A 24852-nucleotide genomic window follows, 5' to 3' on the forward strand; every position below is an offset into this window, starting at 1 on the left:
GCGGAAACAGAGACAACTCTTAAATTATTCATCTTCCAGTGGAAATAATCCCCACTTGATTTTTCTGAAGATCTCAAGTGCAATATAATTCAAACACATATTTAATTAAAGAGAAAAGCACAAAGTAGGTTTTATAATTGCATAGGTCTGCAGCAAATAGAAAAACATCTTTCATAAAACTAAATTTATAAAAAATCAAAAGTGATATCTTTTACCTCATTATTGAAGAATATCTTAAATAAAATTCAGCTTTGTTTCATAAATTATATAGTGCTCACCTGTCATTGGGTGAAGCCGCAGAACTTTTTACCAGTCAGATCCCTGGAGAGAGAGAGATTATTACTTGCAGATCTCTGTTATTACCAGAAACAAAAAATGTCTCCACATTATCCAGATGGAGGACTGCAGCGTGGTAATAAAATCAGTAAATTACACTAAATGCCACCAAGCCAATTCTAGTTTCAGGCTTTTTGTTAAAACAAAGTCTCTACTCTGAGTATAAAAGCCTTCTCTGCTTACAGAGTTCATATTTTTTGTTTCTCCTTCTTTATGTTTGTTCTGGTTTTGAGAGGCGAACTTACTTCCTATTTTGGATCAAAAAGAAAAAGAAGATGGGGCCCCTGGGTGGCTCAGTTGGTTAAGTGACTGCCTTTGGCTCAGGTCATGATCCCAGGGTTCTGGGATCGAGCCCTGCATCGGGCTCCCTGCTCGGCGGGAAGCCTGCTTCTCCCTCTCCCACTCCCCCTGCTTGTGTTCCCTCTCTCACTGTGTCTCTATCAAATAAATAAATAAAATCTTAAAAAAAAAATAAAAGAAAAGAAAAGCACTTCTGTAGTCAGTGAATATGGCTATTTATTATTTTTTTTAATGGAGTAGGAGAGGGAGAAGCAGGCTTCCCGCTAAGCGGGGAGCCCGATGCGGGGCTTGATCCCAGAACCCTGGGATCATGACCTGAGCCGAAGGCAGTCACTTAACCGACTGAGCCACCCAGGCGTTCCAAATATGGCTATTTAAATGCCAGTGGGATCCTGAGTGAATACAAAGTCCAGAAGGCAGTTGCGTGACCATGGACAAGTGTCTTGACATGTAGGTGAGCCCATCTTGAAAGCTCTTGTTGAGTTGGGTCTGGCCTTTCCCATAGTTCTCACCTCAGATGTTTATTTCAAGGGCCCCCAAGCCCAGAGAAACAAGGAAAATATCAAGTTATAAGAAATGACTTCTTCTGTGATAAAAAGGAAGGATATGTCCGAAGTATGCTTTCTGTGACCACTTGTAATCAGAGAAACAACGAGCATGGAATTACCTACACCATGTTCACTGAACGCCCCCTAAATCTATTAGAGGTCACAGAATTTTACTTCAGTAATAAATCCTGGCTGAGCTATGCTCTTTGTAATCACTTCCAGGGTGGTACCCAGGTCTTTCATGGGCCTGGAACACGGGACTATTTTTCTCCCTATCATCATTACAATATCCTCAAGCTCCTCTCACAGACAGCCTTTGGGATTTGTTGTTCCTCAGTTACTGCTCACAGCGTGCTTGGAGATAGAAGAGGCCCTAGAATTGCCTACCAATTTAAACCTGTGCACCGGGGGCACCTGGGGGGCGCAGTCAGTTAAGCATCCAGCTCTTGGTTTGGGCTGGGGTTGTGATCTCAGGGTCGTGATCTCAGGACGGTGACATGGAGCTCGGGATTGAGCTCACGTTCAGCATGGAATCTGCTTAAGACTCTCTCTCTCTGCCCTTCCCATCCCCTCTCTCTAAAATAAATAAATCTTTTTTTTATTTTTTTAAATAAATAAATCTTTTTTAAAAAGGTGTGCACAAAGAAGTAGCAGGATATGCTCCAGCTCAGCGCATTTGCTCTGCCCAACTGCCTCCAATGGCATGTCTCACCAAGGAGCTTCCCAAGCTCTTGTGTGGGCGCTGTAAGCTATTGCAACATGTCTTCCTTGGCCAATCAATAGGAACTCCTTCTGCTCCAGAATTAAACTGCTCTTCTTAAATAGGGCAGAACAGGGGGTGGGTAGGGCATTTGATTGTCAAAGGATTTGACAAGTGCAAATCTTGTTTTTATTGCTCAGACATTATCTTAGCTTTCCTATATTGAAGCTGTCCCCAGCAGTTTCGTTCCTTGGGTGACAGAGATGGAGAGAGCCTATTAAACTGACAAATATGTCCACTCTAAATGTAGCAGAAACATCTAAATTACATAGCTGGGATCATTTGGTTTCTTTATCATTTAGGAAGTAAGTGATTCTCTTGCTTTCTACGTCAGCACAAATTTTCTTTATTCGCTTTGAACTTTGGGAGGACTGGCCCCTTTTTTTAATGTCACTGTGCATTATTTAATATTTTTTATTTTTACGGATTTTGCCAGGATTTTCAGGCTGTGAACTACACCAGATAGGATAGAATCTCAGGGCAGAAGGAGAGGGAAAGAGACAAATGGTGGATGCAGATGAAGAACCATCTTAGGGATATGATTTATTTTTATGTGCATAAATTTTATGTCTTTCCTTCTTCATAATGTTAGCTTTACTGATGCCCTGATCCAAAGACATTTATGTAACTCCCTCATGTACAAACCAAAGAATTCCCACCATCTTGTGTAAATAGAGGGCACTATATGGACAGATGGTCAGCAATCCCACCAGGCCAGAAACTCAGCACCTAATGAGAACTTTCTACCAAAAGAACTTGCAAGTAACTGCTTAAGCCATAAAAGGTTGTAATTGTTTAATAATGCTAGCTTTGTATATTTCTAAACCTTGCATTACTTAGAGGTTATATTTATACTACCATGTGTCAGATCTACGCTCTCCTGCCAAATCTGCATACCTCCAACAGCAAAATTTTTTTAAACTTTATATTTTTTTAAACTTTAAATTGCCTTCCCCCCCCCTTTCTTTTAAATAGAAGTGGGCCATAATGAAATGATTGGCACAGCCGTACCCTCTCAAAAGAGAAAGTAAAGGAAGAGTTCAGTGTTTTATTTTGGTTGTGGAATACCTGGATTAAAAAAAAAATAAGCAAATTGTTTCAAACTTAGAGGTGTTTGACAATTGTGGCATTCACATTTCAAGTTGTGTCCACACCATGCAAGTGCCCTGAACAACCTTGTGGCACTGACCAGACACACAGCTGAGGCAAAGATAAACTCTCAGAGGGTCTCACCAGCCACATCTCAGCACAGCTGGGCTCTTTTAAATCTCAAGAATCTCTGAAGCAAATGAAGTCTACCACTGATCAGACAGCCTTGTGATTCCTAGGAATCCTTCCCTTCTCGACTCAGGTTGTGGTGCTGTGGCCTCTTCCTAAAGTTTATTAGGGTTCTCAAGCTTTGGGACATTGTAACATTCATCCGAATGTATTCTATCCCTTGTCACTCAAGAAAAATATTTACCAGACTGTCTTCCTGGAAATGCTCGTTCTGAGGGATGTTCACAGTCGCCAATTAAATACGGGCAAGGGAGAGTCCAATGTTCAAATAAACTTGGCAAAAGCTTACTTAGGCAAAGATAAACAGGTTCCCTTGTTATGAGAGTCAGGAATATATTAACTCATCTTGTGAATCTTCAAGAAGGGAACCTGGTATTCAGAATTTCCCAAGAAAACTCTTTTTTGGCAGACTTTTCCCAAAATAAAGCATTCCCTAGATAACTTTTGGGAAAAGACTGGTCTAGAGAAAGAACAAAATAATACTTTAAAGAGTTGTAACCAAAATAGCATGCAACAATGTTACTAGAAATAGGAGACAAAGTGATATTTACCTGCAGTTTAGTAGTGGTAAGCTTTGACCGTATGAATACCTCATAGGCATAATCAGTGATGTTTGTTTTTCACTCACGGCTTTCTTAAGGGGTGATAATACAATCAGGGTCATGAAGGACTGGTTGACAAGTGGAGTTCTACATATTGTATTCCTGTTCGTATTAACACTAACACTGGACATGATGGCAAAGTGGCAATGATTTGGGGTAGGGGGTAGCGATTTTGGACGAGTAGTGGTGGGAATAGGGGTTGAACTTCTGAACTTAAAAAGTCATATTGGAAACAATACAAAAGGCAAAACAAAAGAAAAAATGGTTGTAGTAAGAGGAAGTAGTGATATGTTTATCTCTGCTTGTTAGGACATTAACAATTAACACGCATACTGAAACAGTTTCCATGTTATAAACTCCTGGAGGACAAGATACACGCTTGTCCAATTTTGTACATCTTAATGTACCCATCATGGTTCCTTGTTTGAATAAATCAAAATAAGTCCTCAGAAATGTGGTCGTGGCGCATTGTACTATCGTAACATCCTATTTTATCTACAAAGATGAAAAACTAAAATTAATATTACGCTTTCCTTTAAAGATAATGCAAAACCCAAGGACCAGCCATGAGTGTAACCACCACACTTTACTGCCTCCCCGTGTCCACCTCAGGGCAGAAATACTGCAGGTGGTTCTTTATTCACGACATGGACTTTGACAGAAATGTGAGGCTTTGCCCGGCCTAAAAATTCTAAACAAGACCTGGTTCTTCCGGAACACCCCACTCCGTGGGAATTTATTATAGCATGGGGAATACATTTTATTTGTATCCTTGGAGCCATATGGCAGGCTGGCTTTGGGCCTTTTCACAGCAGTAGACCCCACTGAGCATTATCTAAATACTTTAGGCTTCTTCCACGACCATTGCACTAAACCTCGAAACTAACTCGTTATGATTCTGCGCAGCACAGCTCCAGCGTGAGGGATTGATACGGAACGGTTCCCTGTGCTGGCACCCTTAATTTATACGAATTTCTGCTTGTTATGCTTGGAAACTAAAATGTAAAAAGCTATACGTCCTGAAAGTAGGCAAGATGAAGAGAAACATTTTAGGGATGAGCACAGGTCCCTACAGGATCAGAATATTATAATAGAATATTTAAATTGGGGGTACTTAAGTACCCTGTAAGTGCTTAGGTAAAATATTTGTTGATAGTTACTACTGAAACTGAAGATAAAAAGAATTTCCAATACATATCATACCGACCTCCATCCCTAATACCACTCTCAGTCACATCCTAAGTGATTGTTAGCATAAACTTCATAAGCAATATTCACTAAACTATATGAAAGATTATTTTGGTAATAGCACATATTTAATGGTTCTGATTCTTTAGAAAATTGAATTTCAAGAAAATAAAGAGACAAGATATAACCATTTGTTTTAATAACTGGTATCTTTGAAATACATTTAAGTATTGCGGATAGACTTTTTTCTTATGGCTTTCAACCAGATATACCACCTTTTATTTCATTCCTGTAGTATCAAGATTACAAATGAAGCCTCTCCTACTTTCTACTGAAGAGCCATCAACTTCATAATGCCAAGATCACTTATCAATGAATAGGAAATACAATTCCACCCAAACACATCTGATGGTGTTGAGAAACCACTAATAATTTCATGTTCCACACAGTCAGGGTTTTTGGAACAAAAATTACTAGCAAACTGGGTTAAAGGATGACTGACTAGTAATCATGCCTTGAAAGTTGGAAATAGTGAATTTCTCCTGATAGATTTACAGGTTTATCTCCCCTGATGCCATTTATTTATATCTCAAAAGGTAATAAAGTCCTGACACATACATTTATATTCCATTAAACTCCATTAAAATAAATGAAGTTCCCCTCCCTCTCTCTGAAGAGGAGGAGGCTCTTGTGCAGCAGTTCCTATAGAAGCTCCCAGTGTCATAATTTCAGTGGCCCTCTAGGGTATGACAGACCCTCTGTACATGCAGGGGGACTTCTGTCCCAGTCACCCTGCCCCTGAAGGGCAATGGGGCACCAGAAACCAACACTGAGATGTTCAGTAAGTAAATAATGTCTGCCTCTGAGCCCGAAACCTCATGCTTGCCATCAGGAGAAAATAAATACATATAGATATTTAAAACATCAAATAGAACATTATAAAGAAATTCACTTAAGGACTTTTTGGGGAAAAGTGGACACTCTTTTGTTTCATTTAGAATGTGCTCTCATTTGAATTTTCATTTATTTACACTCACCTTTTTTAAAAAAAAGATTTTATTTATTTATTTCAGAGAGAGAGAGTGAGTGAGGCAGAGGGGAGGGAGAGAGAATCTGAAGCAGACTCTGCACTGAGCGGGGAGCCCGACGCGGGGCTCCATCTCACAACTGCGAGATCATGACCTGAGTCAAAAGCAGGAGTTGGACACTTGACCGAGTGAGCCACCCAGGTGCCCTATACTCACCTTTTTATATAAAACTGAGTTATCAGTAAAATGGTGACAAAGATGTTTCCCTGTTCTCTCAAGATTTCGGAGTTATTTCCACATAAACAGAATTCTAACTGTTAAAATGGTTTTGTGAGTGTTTCTATAACCCCTTCCCCCACGAAAATCTATCCAAAGCATGGTTTCTCCTGAACTTACTGTGCAAAGGTTGTTAAGAAATCCATAGCAGGGAATCTCCCGGTTTGCAAGGGAGCGTCTTCCTCCCCATCCTTTCTTTGTCGCAACAGACATTGTCAGGGCCAGAAGACAAATCTGCCCAGGAAGGACGATGGGTGAGAGCAAGGCTGTGAGGAACCTCCTGCTTTGGTTTTCATTCTCCTAGAGAAAGAAGGGTGTCATCACTTTCTTCCCTTGCAAAAACACTTTGACAGAGGCTAGACAACTTTGTCAACCATCAGAGCTGTCAGTAGTCTCCCCTATCAGGTAAAATATTTTTCCCCACTCTTCAGGTTCATAGACTTTCCTGGATGCTTTTGGAAACCCAGTCCCCCTAAGTCTCTATCTTGAGTGATGACTTGAATCCGGATGTGGGTTCAGGAATGATTCGCATAAAAGAACCAGATAAATGAGGCATGATCACTGAACATCACCTCTCACCTCTTACACACACTAGCTCACTCTAGAATACCAGGCATGAAACCCACGTCTGCCTCAACTGCCTTTATGTTCTCAGCCACCTATCTTAAACTAGTCTGGGTTCCATCTTACCCTGCCCCACAGGTTGGAGGTTTTGTATCTAAGACTTTTGAGATTATCAAAAGACTTTCCGATCTTAGAGTGTTCCATGTAAGCCAGGAAAAGAAACATAAATAATTTCAGATTAATAGCAATGAGAAAAAAAAACACACAAGGAAGGGTGACACTCTAAGTTCCATGTTTCACACCTGCCCTTGTGGAGAATTGCTTGCCCATAGGGTTCCCCCCTTTTGTGATGATGCCTCATGATTTTTTGGCAGCCATCTTGGGCAGATCCTACCAACCCCATATTCATCACCTCAAACAGGGCCCAGCCTCCCCAGCCTGGAGCCTTCTGAGGTAGTACCTGTCTGCTGGGCAGTATTGCAGAGCTCTCTGTCCCTCCCCTCCCTGCTCCCCTCCTTCTCCAAGTGAAAAGGGCAACAATACTGGATACTCAGAAGTCAATTTACAATGCGCTTTCACTGAGTGTTTGGTAGGACAGGGATCATCACTGTTATTTTTTAGAAAGAAAACGGGCTGGAGAAGGTCATCCATGTCCCCCCACTGCCATCCATCACCTTGGGGAATTGACAACCTCTTCAACACTCAGTTATCATGTTTGTAAAAGTGTTGACCGGCTGCTCTTATCGATTGCTCAAGTTCTAAGAATCTGTGGTTGTGTCTCTCAAGCCCAAGATTCTTGACGCTTAAACCTAAGTGTCAACTAAGGAAGCCCAAAGAAGAAACTAGAGTCCCTTTTCTCTTCAGAGGCAGCAATTCCATTTTAACAATTCCTTCTGGAGACAATTCCCCCAACCTTTGTAGGAATCTGTTCATGATATTTTAGATGGAAATTTTAGGCCAGGTGGGAAGCAGGCTGGTCAGTGGGGAAAGAGCAATGGTTTTAACGTTTATTGAGTCTTGTCATGGGCAGACCCTCTGCCAAGAACAGAACCCGTTAGCTTATTCAACCTTTTAGAATACTGGAGAGGTAGAGGTTAACCTACATTTTACAGAGTAGGGCCCTGAGGCTCACAGAGGTAATGCAGCTAACCCAAGTCACATAGCCAGTGAGTGGCACAGCCAGGACTGAAGTAACAGTTGGTCTGTCCCTCTAGCCAATAACACACATTAAATTCCGTGGTCAAAACTGCCCCCTTATCATTAGGGCTCCAGGCTCCCTACTTTGCTTTAAGCAGAACAGCCTGACTTTTATCTGTTTATCTATTAGGCTTCTGGATATGATTCCTTTGAAAAATGGGTTCCATAACTGAGATGTTTTTAACATCACTGGCCCACACCATTCAAAGACACCTCTGCACGTCCAAGCCCTCTGTGGCAGACTCAGTCTCCTGGGCTGTTCCCTGAGGCCCAATAAACCCTCTCCATCCTGAACCCTTCCCCCAAGGATTTGTCCTCATGGAAATGCCGGAGGATGAGAAAGTGTGAAAAGGACGTCTCTGTCCTCAAAACCTAGATTAATTTCTTCTGGCTCCTCAAAGGGTTTCCACAAATTAAATCTGGGGAGGGGGGAATAATAAAAGGCACCACATCCTAGCATATGAATATTACTTTTAAAAATAGTTTTTCAATGTCCTAGAAATCTAGGTGTGCCTTGCTTTAAAAAGCCCTAATATGGGGCACCTGGGTGGCTCATTCATTGAGCGTCTGCCTTGGGCTCAGGTCATGATCCCAGGGTCCTGGGATCGAGCTCCACATCAGGCTCCCTGCTCGGCGGGAAGCCTGCTTCTCCCTCTCCCACTCCCCCTGCTAGTGTTCCCTCTCTCTCTGTGTCTCTCTCTGTCAAATAAATAAATAAAATCTTAAAAAAATAAAAGCCCTAATATATGTAATTGCAAACTGAAAAAGTGATTAACTCGGGTTTGACTTTCCTTTTTTAAAGGAATTCTCTGACATACTTAAAATAGTTTCAAATTTCCCCTTTACATGCACCTTTTCAGAAGCACATCTAATAGTTAATAAGGGGAGGATTTATACAATCTTCCTTTTTCTCAAACTCCTAGGGGAAAGAGATCATAGATTTTTTTGTCTGTACAAAATTATTCTAGCAAGTACCTCATGCCATTCTGATACACTGATCTCAGTTAGCCCAGGAACAGGATTTAGAACAAGCTTCTTACCTGACGGTGCAGGAGGAAGAACAGGGTTGGCCGTGCTCCAGAGATCATCTCCCAAACGCAGACGCAAGGGCAAAGTGGCAGAAGGGGGAACAGGGTGCTTCTTCCTTGTGGTGCTATGATGTGAACTGGGCATTGATAGCTATAGTTAGAAATGAGAAAGTGTATCATCAATGAAAAGGAAAGCAACATGTTATATAAAAAATAGAAAACTAAAGAAAAGAAAAAAGACAAACTGGACTTCATTAAAATGAAAACCTTGTGCTCTGTGAAAGACAGTGTCAAGAGAATGAACAGAGAAGCCACAGATTGGGAGAAAACATTTGCAAAAGGCACATCTGATAAAGGACTGTTACCCCAAAATAGACAAGCAACTCTTAAAACTCAACAATAAGAAAAAAAAACAATTAAAAGATCAGCCAAAGATCCTAACAGACACCTCATTGAAGAAAATATATAGATGGCAAATGAGCAAACAAAAAGATGCTCCACATCACGTCATCAGAGCAGTGCAAACTAAACCAACAATGAGACACCACCACACACTTCTTAGAATGCCCAAAATCTGAACACTGACAACATCAAATGCTGGCAAGGATATGGAGCAACAAGAACTCTCCTATGTTTTTGGTGGGGATGCAAAATGGTACAGCCACTTTGGAAAATAGTTTGACACTTTCTTACAAAATTACATACTCTTACTATGTGATCCAGCAATGGCACTCCTCGGTGTTTACCCAAAGGAGTTGAAAACTGGCATCCATATAAATAACCTGCCCATGGATGTTTACAACAGCTTTATTCATAACTGCGAAACATGGAAGCAACCGAGACTTTTCTCAGTAGGTAATGGATAAACATATTATGCTACATCAGACAATGGAATATTATTCAGAACTAAAAAGAAGCAAGCTATCAGGCTGTGAAAAGACATGGAGGGAATTTAAATGCATATTATACGTAAAAGAATCAATCTGAAAGGGCTGCATACTGTATGATTCCAATTATATGACATTCTGGAGAAGGTAAAACTATACACAAAATAAAAATCACTGGGAGGCAGGGGGTTGGGGATAAATAGGCCAACCAAAGAGGATTTTGGGGGGCAGTGAAAATACTCTGTATGACACTACAATGATGAAATTTTTGACAAATTATACATATGTCAAAACCCATAGAATATACAACACCAAGAAGGAATTGTAAAGTAAACTGTGGACTTTGGGTGATAATGATGGGTCAGTGTAAGTTTGTCCCTGGTTAAAAAAAAAAAAAAAGTACCATCCTGGTGAGTGAAATTGATAGTGGGGGAGGCTGTGCAATGTGTGGGGGCAAGTGGTATATGGGACATCGCTATACTTCCCTCTCGGTTTTGTTGTAAACCTAACCTGCTCTAAAAAATAAAGTCTTGGGGGGAAAAAAGACAAAAGAAATTCATAGAAGGGTGTTCTGGTTAATCTAAAGGACTGACTTAACTCTTATGATCATTGTGTGGCTTATACGTGCCAAAAATATATGGTATTTCTGTGTTTTTATTAGGGATATTCATAAATAATTTAAAATATTCTGGTGCCCAGATAGTCAGCAATCCTTACAGAGTCAGGTGAAACCAAAATGAAAGTCTAATGTTATAACTGAAATAAACTATCCTTTCTATGGTTAATATTAGCAAAATTAGATTTATTCCAATATTAAATTTAGTTTTACACAGACACAGAAGGAACAGATATCCCCAGATAAATGTCCCTGACGTTCCTGCCACAGGAGTTCCAGACCTTCGGAGAGCTGCCACAGCGAAACCCCAGCGGTATTCGCCACCTCACAAAGACCATTAGAGGGAGAACTGAAATGATATTATCACTGTACTCATGTACAGCAGAAATTACACCTCGAATATATACAGCAAACATTGCAGGGCCCAGGTAGTGATACGACTCGCAATGGTAAACACTAAATAGAGTAACAGTAAATGGTAAATATCAGAAAGCAAGTAGTATGAACCCAGAGCAGAAGCTCTTCTACATAATTACCTTCTGGGCTTGAACGCAAGCCTCAGTTTTTTTTACTAGCAAATGATTATATTCCAGCCTAATACCAGAAAAATTTTAAAGCAGCTTCCAATGTCCAAGAAATCAATATCTTTATATGTGACTAGGAAAATAATACGTAAGGTTCGTCTATGTCTGAAATTCTGCCTACAAAAGCCCGAGCAATATTTATGCAGCATATCTTAAACCGAAAAATAACCAACAAATTGATTAATGCGTGACTTAGTAAAAAACAGATCCAGGGAGGTTGTTCACATAGAGAGGAGTAACATTGGCACTTCATGAAAAAATAGGCAGTTTAAAATCAGAAACATAAAAACACAGGTGACTCAGTATACTTGTTGAAGGTTTGCATTCAGTAAAAAAATAACTTGCTCTGTTGGTGTACAATGCTACAAGTTTTAGATTTGTGAAACCAACACAACAATCCGGATACAGAACGATTTCATCGCTGCCCCAAAGATCCTTTTATCCTGCCCTTTTGTAGTTAAATTCTGCCCCCATCCCTAACTCTTGCCAACTCTGTCTCTAGAGTTCTTTTTCTCTGGTGGGGGGAAAGGGGGTCTGTTCCTATTTTATTTTATCCTCCCTCTCCGACCCAAGGGCACGTCTAACATGTTTAAGTGTGTCTTTAGATATGCATGTATCCTTGAGAGCTACATAATGTTTTGTGCACATGTGATTTTTATTTATTTTATGTGTTTAAAGGGTATAATTCAGTGGTTTTTAATATATTCACAAAATTGTGCAACTATTGCCGATATCTAATTCTAGAACATTTCATCATCCTCCCCCAAAATCCTGTAGCCAATAACAGCCACTTCCCGTTGTCCCCTCTACCCTGCCTCTGGCATCTAACAATCTGCTTTCTGCCTCTAGCATTCCTCCATGCTGAACATTTCCTATAAATGGAATCATACAACATGTGTCTGGCTTTCTTTCACTCAGCACGATGTATTCTAAGTCCATCCATGTTGGAGCATGGATTACTACTTCGCTCCTTTTTATGAACAAATACTATTCCACTGTATGGATATACCGTATTTTTTAGCCATTAATCTATTAATGGACGCTGGACTGTTTCCACTTTGGGCTATCATGAATAATGTTGCTATGAACACTCATCTACAAGCTTTTGTGTGGACATATGTTTTCATTTCTTTTGGGTAATTAGGAATGAAATTGCTGGGGCATATGGTAACTTGACAGTTAACTTTTTGAGGAGTTACCAACTGTTTTCCAAAGGGACTGCATCATTTCACATTTTCACCAGTATCCTGTGACCGTAGCAACCTGTCCGTATCCCCTTCAACACTTGTCCAGCTTTTTCATTACAGCCATCCTAGTGAATGCGAAGTGATATATTATTTTGGTTTATATTGGCATTTCCCTAATAAGTAATGATGTTGATATTCTTTTCATGTGCTTATTTGCCATCCATACTTCTTTTCTAGTGAAGTGTCTGTTCACATCTGTTGCCCCTTCTTTAACTGGTTTATCTTTTTATTGTTGTGTTTTCAGAGTTCTTTATGTGTTCTAGATTCAAGTTCCTTGTCAGAGACATGATTTGCAAATATTTTCTCCCACAGAAACATTCTGTAGGTTGTCCTTTCACGTTCTTGATGGTGTTCTTTGAAGGGGAAAAGCTTTAAGGTTTGATGAAGTCCAATTTTTTCAAATGTTTCTTTTACAGGTTACATGTTTTGGTGTTATATCTAAGGATTTTTTGCCTAGTCCCTGATGAGGAAGATTTTTCCATATGTTTTATGCTATATCTTTTCTAGTTTTACATTTTCTGTTTAGATCTCTGATCCCTTTTCAGTTAGTTTTTATCTAAGGGGTGAGGTCTAGGTTGACTTTTTTAGTCTTTTACATATTGATATCCAATTGTTCCAACACAATTTGTTGAAAAGATTATCCTTAATCCACTGAGTTGCCTTTGCACTTTTGTCAAAAATCAGTTGGCCATATATTGTGATTCTATTTCTGGACTCTATTCTGCTTCTTGATCTAAACGTTTATCTTTATATAATACCCCACAGTCTTGATTACTGGAGCTTTCTATTAAGTCTCAAAATCGAATAGTTAAGTCCTTCAAGATTGTTTTGGCCATTCTACATACTTTGCATTTTTATATATATTTTACAGTCAATTTGTCCATTTCTACAAAAAACCTCCTGAGATTTTGTTTGGGATTTCATTGAATCTATAGATCAATTTGGGGATAATGGTGTATTAACAATATGAGTTTTCCAACACTTGAATGTGATTAATTTAGCACTTCTTTAAGTTCTCTTGGTTATGTTTTGTAGTTTCAACAGAGAGGTGTTATATTTTTGTTAAAATCTCCCCTAAACAATTTTATGCTTTTGTGATACTACCATAAATGGTATCTTTTATTTTTTCTTTTTTTTCTTTTTTTTCTTTTTTTAACATTTCTTTTTTTAATAATTTTTTATTGTTATGTTAATCACCATACATTACATCATTAGTTGTTGATGTAGTGTTCCATGATTCATTGTTTGTGCATAACACCCAGTGCTCCATGCAGAATGTGCCCTCTTTAATACCCATCACTAGGCTAACCCATCCCCCCACCCCCCTCCCCTCTAGAACCCTCAGTTTGTTTTTCAGAGTCCATCGTCTCTCATGGTTCGTCTCCCCCTCCGACTTACTCCCCTTCAACCATAAATGGTATCTTTTAAATTTCATATTCTAATTGCTTATTGCTAGAATGTAGGAAGACAATCTTTATATATTGTATCTTTTATCTGGCAAGCTAGCTAAATTGACTTACTAGTTTTAATAGGCTTTATTACCTTTTTTGGTAGAATATTTGGGGTTTTCTGCACGTATAATCATGTCACCTGTGAATAAAGGCCATTTACTTCTTCTTGTCCACTCTGTGTACCTTTTTTTCTTTCTCTTTATTCTACTGACCAGTACAATGTTTTTTTGTTGTTTTTTTTTTTAAAGATTTTATTTATTTGACAGGGAGAGACACAGCAAGAGAGGGAACACAAGCAGGGGGAGTGGGAGAGGGAGAAGCAGGCTCCCTGCTCTGCGGGTGGGGCTCGATCCCAGGACCCTGGGACCGTGACCTGAGCTGAAGGCAGACGCTTAACGACTGAGCCACCCAGGCACCCCTGACCAGTACAACGTTGAGTTAAAGTGACAAAAACAGACATTCTTGCTTTGTTCCCGACTTTAGCCTTTGACCATTAAGTTTACTTTTAGTCATAGGTTTTCTGTGGATAAGCATTGTTTTTAATTCTCTCCTTTCAATCATGGAATGGTTTAACATAAATATTTGTATATATTTTGAAGTAGTCTAGATTTGGGACTAACGTCCCATCTTGCCCAGGTTAAGTCACTCCTAACAGGGAACTGGCTTCGAATATGCAGAAACAAGACCATACTCTGGCAAGCAACTGCCTGCTGGAGTTCAGAAGCAGTGGCCTCGAAGAGCTAGTGAATACACAGTATTTCAGAGGGGTAAATAAAGGAAGAGTTGGAACTAAAATTACTGACTGTCTACTCTCTGTCAGACCCTGTGTGACGCCTCTTATGTGAGTCATCTCCGTTTCTGCTCTTCTTATCTCTACAGAGACAGAATTTTTAAATAATTCTATTCCTCCATCTTCAGCAGGGTAAGAGCAAAGTGCTGCGAGGCAACCAAAGCTTTTCTAATCTCACTGTGCTGGATGGGCTCCCAGGCTTTCACTGTCACTGCAATGACCTGAATACGATACAGGAGGCTGGTTCTTCACGCCAGAGGAAAACAACTGATTTCCTCTCTTTCTGAGATTTTTGACCTGAAAAAAAGTGTCACTTGTTACCACCACACCACATAGTATGAATTTATATTCTCAGGGAAGTACTTATATATAGCTTGTATATAGTCTACTCACAAGGTTCCCCCTAAACTAGATGTTAGATTTCCATTGTATTTCCCAGGGATACACTCGGAAAACTTAGAATTATATATATATATATATATATATATATATATATATATATATATATATACACACACACATTTTCGAGAGGGGAGAGGCCTTAGGCTCTTTCTCCCCTACCTAATCATTTTCAGGCGAGGAGCTAGGGTTCGGGTAGATTAAGGGGCCTTTCCAGGCTTGCACAGCTAGTTACTGACAAACCCTGGACTAGAATTGTTCTAGAAACTCACATGACTGGCATTTTACCAGGACTAGCATAAGTACTAAATCCACTTACGTCATAATTAACTGGTCTATCATGGTTTCTCACTGGCCACTCAAATTTCTCAGTTCCAAATACATTGACATCTCATCTAGTTATTCATAATTATTATTAAATTACATTTTAGGCACACCCCTCTTCCCTTAAATGCATAAAAGATAAAGAAGATACTGTGACAAATTTTGTGGAGAAAATGGAAAGGCATTCATGCAGAACAATAGATTTTTTTTGAAAGGCGTTGTGACATTTTGAACAAATAGGCTACGTGGAATGTCATCCAACTTTCTTCTCTCTATATGTAAGCATTCATTCAGACTGGATAATGAAGCCATAGAAAAATGGGTGCTCTACCAAGATTCTCTCCTTCGGACTTTTGATAATATGTCTCTCAAATTTCAATTATTTTAGAAGAGGTCGCAATGTTTAATCTTTACATATAATTCAGTCTGTTAGGGGAAAAAAGAAACTACACCTCTTTCCATTTGAGAAAGACAATGTTTGGGGATCAAAAAATAACAATAAAGAAAAAAAATAGATTCCCAACCAAGGAATCGAAATTAAGAGCCCACCCAGCTGTTCAGATTCATACCGTGGTTAACAGGGAGTTTACTGCCACCAAGTGGTTTGCTAAATCCATTTAATTCTACAAGTGTTGTTTCTTAAATTCTCCCCAAATATCAGTCTGTTTCAAAGCATCTGTTTTCAGTTTAAATGAAAATATGAAACCTCAGACAGAGACAACTGAAAATTTTTCCTAAATTGGAAAACTAACAAGTCCTTAATTGCCAAAAGAAAACGTGGTGAATATTTGCATTTGCTAAACTTCTATCATTGAAACGGCCAGAAAACAGGTGATGTAAAAGGCATTTACTCAACACACGGGAAGGCTGATATGTGTCACTGCTGATAACCAAAGGGAAAATTCTTTGAAACAACCAACGCTTAATGAGAAATGTTAAATTGTTTGAATGGGGTCTACTTTCCAATAAACGTGTGATGAAGGTGGTCCTGGTCCCATGCCCCCTCCCCCAACCCTCCACTTTTTGGAGATTTCTGAGGACTCTTTAGGGAGTGAGGCTTGCAAAAGCGTAGGAGATTCTACTCACGTCGTAATGCCTATTTGCGTACCACAGAAACTTGCTCAAAAGTGGACATTGACAACAGAGCTCGTATAAAAGAAAGCGTCCCATTCCTGTTACAGGGTTCCCATCACCACACCCAAATGCCAACAGAGAGCTGATATCAGGGCCAAGTACAGTACAGTGGGTGTGCATTTGGTAGAGTAAATACTAAAGGTGAATATTTAAGGAAGAAATAACCAGCCTCCTCGCATCACCGTGGCAACCAGAGGTATCTTGTTCAAGCGAGTCAGCCAGCCACTGTGATCTTTGGCCTTGGCTCACAATATCCTAGGGAGTCTTCCCTAATCTCTTTTAGCTTTTAGCATCTTGTTCAATGTAGCCCGATATCAAGCACTAATCAATGGGGCAAATGCTGATTAAGCATCACTTACTAAGGCTGTGTTCCTCAGTGGGACAAAAGACCACCTACATCAAAATCACTAGCGGTGCTTATTAAGAATGCCAATTCTAGGACCCCACCCACACCCCAGGCCTACTGAAACTCTTCCAGACTCTGCATTTTAGCAACCACCACACGTGATTCTTATGCCCTCACATTTGGGGATTCCCGACCGAGGGGAAAAGGTCATACAGCAGTGGTTCCCAAACTTTGCTACACAACAGGATAATCTAGAGATCCCTTTAAAAATACTGATGCTTATCTCCTACCCCAGTTATTCCGTTTACTTGGTAGGGGTGTGATCTGGTCATTAGAAGCTTTAAAAACTCTCCAGGGGATTCTAATATATAAGAACACCGGAGAACCCGTCAGAGCAGCTTCTAGATCATCACCTGATAACTATTTAACAGACAAGGCAATAGACGATGCCAAATGGTACCAACATTGCCTAATCCTGGAGTGGTTTTCACTCTAAGCAGCTTCTGCCATTTCACCAGGAGCCCCTGATAGTTCCAGCACTCTTCACAGAAGTTTTGAGACTTTTAGTGTGTTGCCCTCGGTTTCATGTGACTTTCAAAAAGGATCTGGGACATTCTTCTCTGAGACTCGTGTGGGCTAACATGGGCCCATGGTTATTTGAACTGGCTGTAAACTGAGGTGGTATCCCCCGGCGCAGCTGTTCAACCGTTTTGATTTTAGCCATTCATTTGACAAATATTGGCTAATTAATTCAGACTTTGCTCATTAATGTGAAAAAAACAACCTGTGGACTTGGTAACTTATATCACATGATTTTCAGCCCAGAGGATGTTATTTTACTAATTTTTCTCTTTCTGAATTAATATGTCAACTCAGCCAAAATATCGAACAGAATAATCCTATATAGGTGCGACTTAGATCCATAATTGTCTTCTGGTCTCCCAAAATTACTTATTACACGGTCCGAATAAATGCATTGGGGTGTCTTTAACAGTGCCTCATGCCCTCTCAGGTGGTCTGTGCCCTCAGGTAGCTAGGCTGTCTGCATTGTTAAGAAACCGCAGAGGGCTCATCTGAACTTTCCTGCATGTCTCCCCCCTTTTAACATTTAAATAACTCCAAAAAAACTACTCTCCTGGGAAGCTTGCCTCATCTCCCTAAAAGGGATATTTCAGATGGTTCCTGTTATTTCTTACCTAAATATTCACCTTTAGTAATTACTCTTCAAAATGCACACCCAGTCCTGTACTTGGCCTTCATGTCAGCTGAGTAGATTCCGAACTAATAGCCTGCCTTGTAGGCCTCCTCACCTCGACTTTTGCGTAAGTGAGGCTTCTTCCCAGAGTAGTGACACTATTTGTTACTGACGGTATTTAACATTTAAGGGCAGCACTACTGTGATTCGTGTTTAATGGTGATTATTATATTAAAAATCTATTATGGTGTCAGATATGAGGGAAAATCATTCTGATGTCTAACCTCAATTTTTTTTTTTTTTGTAGAACAGTTTAAACTATGAATGGCTATTACCTATTTGGGTTTTCAAAACACATTATATTCTTAATTTTAGAGAATAAAGGGGAAAAGAGATAATATTTGGTTTTAAGTGGTTACTTTTAAAAATTAAATGAGAGAGTAATAGCCAAACAAAAATTGTGTCTTCTGTGTGCCAGCACTTATGTGATCACCTAAAATCATCTAATGACTCTATTTTGTTATTATAATATCATATTGTTATAAAGAGATCAAAGTAAGAAGAGCCACCTTCCGCCCTCTGTGCAGATTAGCACTGATTGAAACCAAGTACATGTTGGGGCACCTGGGTGGCTCAGTCGTTAAGCGTCTGCCTTCGGCTCAGGTCGTGATCCCAGGGTCCTGGGATCGAGCCCCGCATCGGGCTCCCTGCTCCACGGGAAGCCTGCTTCTCCCTCTCCCACTCCCCCTGCTTATGCTCCCTCTCTCGCTGTGTCTCTGTCAGATAAGTAAATAAAATCTTTTAAAAAAAATAAAAATATTTTAGAGAGAGTTGGGGGAAGGGCAGAGGGAAAAGAAGAGGTAGAGCATCTCCAGCAGACTCCCCGCTGAGCTCAGAGCCCGATGTGGGGCTCATTGGGGTGGGGTGGGCATGGGTGCTCCATCCCACGACTCTGAAATCATGACCTGTACTGAAACCAAGAGTTAGACTCTCAACCGACTGAGCCACCCAGACGCCCCTGCAATTTTCAGTCCTGGTGTTTGAGTACCTGGGGCATCAGTGCAAGCAGTGGTTAAGAGCATGGAGTTGGAGCCTGACACACCTAGGATCCAACCCATGCCCAGTCACTGAGGATCTGGGGGACTGTGGGCAAATTCTATGATACCCCTAAGTCTCATTTTTGTTTTGTTTTTAATTGTTAAAAAGCCAAGCTAACGCTTATGTGTTTGTTTCCTAGGGCTGCCATAACAAAATACCGCAGACTGGGTGACTTCACAGAAACTTAGCTTCTCACCGTTCTGGAGGCTAGAAGTCCAAGATCGAGGTTAGTTTCTCCTGAGGCCTCTCTCCTTGGCTTGCAGGTGGCTGCTTTCTCACTGTGCCCACACATGGTCTTTCCTCTGTGCATGTGCATCCTTGCTGTCTCTCTGTGTGTCCAAATTTCCCCTCCTTATAAGGACTCCAGCCATGTTGGACTAGGGCCCACCCTAACAGCCTTATTTTAACTTCCCCACCTCTTAAAGACCCTCTCTCCAAATACAGTAACATTCTGAGGTACTGGGGATAAAGGCTTCAACATATAAATTTGGGGGAGATACACTTCAGCCCATAACAGCCTGTTTCATAATAGTGAGAATTTATTCTGCACATAAATCACTTAGCAAGATATGTGGACATAAATGAGGAAACATCCTGGGACAATGGAAATGTTTTATGTCTTCACTTGGTGGTGTTACATGGGTCAAAACTCACTGAATTGTGCACTTAAAATGTACATTTGATTGCTTGTATATTATACCCCAATAAAGCTAATTTAAAAATATTAAATTGCAGGGCACCTGGGTGGCTCAGTCAGTTGGGCATCTGCCTTCAGCTCAGGTCATGATCCCAGGGTCCTGGGATGAAGCCCCATGTTGGGCTCCCTGCTCAGTGGGGAGTCTGCTTCTCCTCCTTCTGTCCCTCCCCCCCCACTCATCCTTTCTCTCTCTCAAGTAAATAAATAAAAATCTTTTAAAAAATATTAAATTGCTACCTATCAACTTCTCCACCTCAATGATGTCCTTTGAAAACATTTTAAAACATTTAAACATCATTCAAGGTATAACAAACCCATTAGCCTGAACCACTGGTGACTAATTACCCCAAAAGATTCCCAAGCCAAAATAGAATTCTCCTAGATTCTGGAGCTAAAAAGAAGGTCTGTGCCCGAAGTGTTTGCATCTGTCAATACTCCCATATAAAACTAAATTACCCAAAGAGTCATTTTTCCTGGGAGTATGTCATCCCCTCAAGGGAGTTTTAGAACTATAGTTTTCCATAAGGGAGCTGAGTTCTCAGCATGTAACTGATGTTAATGGAAGACCTCAAGTATTTAAATTCACTGACTGTCTTAAGTGCCAGTTACTCCACCAGAGTTGGTATAAAGAGTCTTAAGAAGCTCCATTTGAAGTGAAAGTGAAAAATATTGAAATTTTCCCCTGCAGATTTTGAATAGCATCCAAGTTAAATTATCATGAAGACAACAACATGTCCTGAGGGACTTCATTTTCAGCCTTGGCTTCTAAGTCTCCATTTATCCTTGGGACATGGGGAGAATTTTTGAGTTAATGTCAGGAAAGATTTATGAAACTTCGGAGGTGGCGTTCTGCTAACCATAAAATCAGCAGTAAAATGACCAGGATTTTTAAAAAAATCTTCCTTTCGAAAACATGTCCCCAGTGCAGAATTGCTCCAGGATAAAATTTGGTGTGGAAACACAAATATATATACTTATAAACATCATGGGCTTCTACAGTGTTTTGCACATCGTGGAAAGGTGTTTGTTGTCCAAATGGATAAATATGTCGTTTGACTAGATGAATGAATCGGCAAGAAAGCAGTGTTAAGAGAAGTACAGATGCCATTTTATTATAAATATGCAACTTTAAAACCAGGAATTGGCTGATATGCAGGAAGTAACCTCCCATGGGAAACCACCGATCCCTGCACCGCACACAGGGCTTGGCAAATAACACACAGTGGTAAATGTTTGCAAACTGAATCATTAAATGTAAGGTCTGTGTGGGAAATATATTTTTTTCAGTGCCTGTGATAGAAAACTGCCTTCTACTTGAAGTCACCTTGTGATAAGCTACTTCTGGCACGGAAGAACTAAAACTTACAGAGTCAAGTTGTTTTCCCTCTACAGAGCTGCATCCTGCGGAGACAGGAGCCAGAGGGGTTGTGTAGCAGGAGCTCCTTTGGTGATTCACGAGCAGCAGGGCTGAGATCTCAGCCTGCAGACTGCCTGGGGGGCTTGTTAAATAAAGAGTCTGGTTCAGCAGGTCTGGGTGGGGCCGAGACTCTGCATGTCTAACAAGCTCCCAGGTGATGCCCAGATGGGGTCCATGGAACACACTTGGGGCAACAAGGTATAGGAAGAGGAAGAGGGAGATTGCCGGATAAACGGGCAGACTAAGCATACGGGGTGATGGGAAACACTGGAGAAGACAAGTTATAAGGAGTCACTTAACTTTTCGGAATCCAAATGGCCTCGTGGGGAAAATGGGTATGATAATAATGATGATGATAGGAGGATAATAACACGTCATGGGATCCCTAGGAGAATTAATGAACCACTAATAAAAACGTAGGCGCACGCTCCGCACGTAGCCTTTGCGCCGCAGACACTCGCTGACGCAACGGTGAGCACAGGTCACGTGCTGTCTGTAGGTGCGAGGAGTCCGCTCCTCGTCCCTCTTCGTGCCAAGGACGGTGCTCCCTACTGAGCAGGGGCTCGGGCCGCGTTTGCTCAGTCCAGTTAGTAGCAGAGCAATCGATGTCTGTAAAGACATTGGCACCTGGAACATGGCTCCTGTGGCACCAACAGGAGAGAATCGTCACCGAGGAAGCGGTAACTCTGAGACCTTGGGGAACTTCAGGCTCTTCTGAGCCAGCAGTGGGAGACAGAACCAGCGCCTCCCAGTAAAAGTACGGTGTTAGGATAGTTGATCTTTCTTATCCTTTGGTATAAATTATGTCCAGAATCACCTACCTTTTTTTTTTTAAGATTTTATTTATTTATTTGACAGAGACACCACAAGAGAGGGAACACAAGCAGGGGGAGTGGGAGAGGGAGAAGCAGGCGGGGCTCGATCCCAGGACGCTGGGATCATGACCTGAGCCTAAGGCAGAGGCCCAACAACTGAGCCACCCAGGCACCCCCAAAATCACCTACCTTCAATACAAGGCCAGCCAGGCCCGTGGGGTTGGGTGGCTCAGCCGCTCTGGGGCACAGCCTGCAGGGGTATGATTAGTGTCCCAGAGACCCAAGTCATCCTCCCGATTCTCTGATTCTGGCCCCAGCCAACCCGTGTTGCCCTGGATGATGCTCTGCTGAGGGTGAGGTGAGGGTCTGGTGAACAATTTGTAGAGTCCCCAACAAAACTCCCCAGCAGCACAGCAGGAATGCAGGTAGAGGATCCTGAGAATGACCTGCCACTTCACTTAAATCTTATCTTATTCTGGTGAGCAGTCAGACATGGGAATCTCTCAGCACCTTGAGAAAGCCTGGTTTCATCAACTTTCAGTGAAAATCCAGAATAAATCTTCACTAAAACAAATGATATTTTAAAAATCTTCTCAAAGTATTCAAACAAAGGGTTAATAAAGATGTTCCCTCCAACATACCCACCCTATTATCTGTAGGTCCAGGAGAGAAATGAAGAAGCCATCCTCTTACTGAAGGATTCTATTGTCAACCTAGATGGTCATTGTTTCCATTCAATTCCACACAACAGTTTAAAATTTAACTCAGTTTTGTAAATTAATATTGCATAGATTCTCATACTGTAGGTTTTAATTCATTGCTGATGTTTTGTCAATTTTCTTCTTGACAAAAATTACAAGCCTGGATTTCTCACACAATTCACAATCCCAATGGGTAGTTTTAGGCCAGGATCATCGACTAATGGTCATTGATATATTGTTTATCACCTTGGGACAAAATCTATCAGGAAAACAGTAAGATTGTAGGTGCTACCACTTTTGACTCTCCAGCCTTTGTTGGGGAATTGGTTATGGTCTAAAATGTTTGAATTTAGCATAAGCTCAATTACTGATAGGTTGACACAACCTGCATCTTAATACCTTCAGAAGATCATGAAGTGTTGGGAGGATGTGCTCTTGAGACAGCATTTCTAGTAGCAAGAAACAGATTATTTTGAACCCTTTCCTTTTTTTTTCTTTAATTGTTTCTAATGATTTAATACTACTTTTACCCTGGATCCACTCCATCCTGCCAAGATTTTGAGACTTTTTTTCAAGTAAGTTGTCTTCTCAAAGGGCCTGGCTGGCTCAGTCGGTAGAGTGTGAGACTCTTGACCTTGGGGTCAAGAGTCACCCACATTGGGTGTAGAAATCACTTAAAAATAAAGTCTTTAAAAAAGAAAGAGAGACAGTGAGAGAGAAAAGAAAAAAAAAGTAAGTTGTCTTCCCTAACTTGCTGATATAGCTCTACGGAGACACCGAAGTGCTCTTAACACCCAAGTTTCTTTATGTTTTTGCCAGGTAGAATGTCTTTAAAATCAAATTCATTGTCTTTGCCAAATGTCCTACAACTTATATATAATGGCTTCTGTCTAATTAATCAATTGGCTCATATCAAGTAAATGATTCTATGCTGCAAGTCAGCTACCTAGAGGTACAATTTGCATTTAATTAATCATGGAGGATTCACCAGGAAGCAAATAGATTTTTTCCAGCTTTATTGAGATGTAATGGACACGTAACATTGTGTAAGTTTAAAATGTACAACTTACTGATTTGATACATTCATATATTGCAAAATGATTACCACCATAGAATTAGCTAACACCTCCATCATGTCACATTATTACTATTTCTTTTCTCTGGGGAGAACATTTAAGATCTAGTCTCTTATAAACTCTCAAGTATGTAATACATTATTGTTAACTATATTCACAATGTTGTGCATTATATCCCCAGAACTTATTCATCTTCTGACTAAAAGACCAACATCTCCCCATTTCTCCCCCCACATCCAGCTCCTGGTACCTACCTTCTACTCTCAGTTTCTAGAAGTTCAGCTTTTTAGATTCCACATATAAGTGATATCACATAGTATTTGTCTTTCTCTGTCTCATTTATTTCACTTCTCATAATGCCATCGAGTTCCATCTGTGTTGTCACAAATGGCACAGTGTCCTTCTTTCCCATAGATTAGTCGTATTCCATTATATATATATGATATATATATATATATATCATATATATATATATCACATCTTCTTTATCCATGATGGACACTGAGGTTGTTTCCATATCTTGGCTGCAATGAACATGGGGGTACAGGTATCTCCTCAAGAACCTGATTCCTTTCCTTTGGATATATGCCCAGAAGCAGGATTGCTGGGTCATATGGGGTTCTAGCAAATAGATATTTTAGTGAATATTTCCATTTCTGTGATGAATGAATTTAATCCATGTTTAAATACTTTAACATGGTGCTAGACATGCTTTATGATATATACTGTCAGTCCTCACCAACCCGTTTGTGTGTTGAAGCAGAAACAGGTTTTCTGCAGAAAATTTGGTACCTACTCATGCATATTCCTTAGCCCCCCTAGCCTTGGCTCCTTCGTTGTCGCAAGAGGACCCTCCCTCTGCCTGGTCTGGCTGGTCATCAAGCATGTAGAACTCCTGTTAACTTGCAACCAAGCCCAGATCCCCATATATCCTCACCAGAGAATTGAACCCTAGAACTCTCTGCTGCCC

This window comes from Eumetopias jubatus, unplaced genomic scaffold, assembly GCF_037043125.1.
Source record: "Eumetopias jubatus isolate StellerSeaLion01/CBP00866 unplaced genomic scaffold, mEumJub1_p1.0 scaffold_8, whole genome shotgun sequence".
NCBI lineage: Eukaryota > Metazoa > Chordata > Mammalia > Carnivora > Otariidae > Eumetopias > Eumetopias jubatus.